The sequence below is a fragment of the Pygoscelis adeliae genome, unplaced genomic scaffold (assembly GCF_000699105.1).
Source record: "Pygoscelis adeliae isolate BGI_AS28 unplaced genomic scaffold, ASM69910v1 Scaffold306, whole genome shotgun sequence".
Lineage (NCBI taxonomy): Eukaryota > Metazoa > Chordata > Aves > Sphenisciformes > Spheniscidae > Pygoscelis > Pygoscelis adeliae.
This window is the reverse complement of record NW_008825072.1, coordinates 1421438-1422303: the sequence shown is the minus strand read 5'-3', so window position 1 is coordinate 1422303 and position 866 is coordinate 1421438. Positions and strand designations below refer to the sequence as shown.

Below are 866 nucleotides of genomic sequence, written 5' to 3'. Positions count from 1 at the left end.
GATTCCTCTCTACTCACCATTTGCTTTTCATTGGGAAAAGTGAGTGGAGCCATTTTGTGGCCTACGCATCGCGGCTATATTTGTAGTAAGTGTTGGGTGGCTTCAGCTGGGGAGGCTCTAATTCCACATCACGTCCAGTTTCCTATTTAGTATGGAGAGCGGAACACTACTGCAATGTGGCCGAGAGAGATAAAACCCCAGCAGTGGCCCGCCTGCCCTGATAAGCTTCTAAACCCATTATTTATGAAATGATTCATTATTATTTGGCAATTTTATCGAAGGAAAGCGGAAAATTATTGCAGGGATATGCATAGGAATAACTCCGGAATGCATGCCTTCTAGCTTTTTATGTGTGTGTGCTTAGATGCTCTTAAAAAGACACTGAAAAAAAAAAAAAAAAGAGTAATAAAAAATTGCACTGTGGCTGCCCGCATCTGAATAGCAATTCTTTATTTTAGTCCTCTTGGAGGTTATTATGCCCCTGCTTCCCCCCCCCCTTTTTTTTTTTATTAAATATGGAACACCTACTCTGTTCTTAATTAAATTTAATGAGACAAAATAAATTGTTGGAGATGCTGAGAGAGAGGGAAGGGGTGTGGGCTGCGTTGGGACGAGGAGGTAAATGAAGCACATCGAGAGGAGATGTTTTGGAGAGAAGCGGCCCCATCCCCAGCCTTCCTCCCCCCACCGTGTTTTTTCGCTGAAGGGCTAAATTGGGGTGCGCTCCCTGTCTAATCTCCCGTGCCGGGGCGCGGGGAGGCCGAGCATCCCTGCCGGGCCGGGGGATGCTGGGGGACGGGCAGCCGAGCGGGTACCGAGCCGGCACCCCTCGCCCTTGGGAAATTTGGGTTGGGAGCGGAGGGGAG

At 48.5% G+C, this 866-nt stretch overlaps 1 long non-coding RNA gene across 1 annotated transcript in view; it reads right to left on the bottom strand.

Annotated features, from left to right (window-relative positions):
- LOC103919111 overlaps window positions 1–197 on the bottom strand; it is a 2122-nt gene extending 1925 nt beyond the window's left edge. The window contains exon 1 of the long non-coding RNA XR_663732.1: window positions 18–197. This is a non-coding gene — a long non-coding RNA (uncharacterized LOC103919111). The remainder of the gene's footprint in view (window positions 1–17) is intronic.
- Between the last annotated feature and the right edge of the window lie 669 nt (window positions 198–866).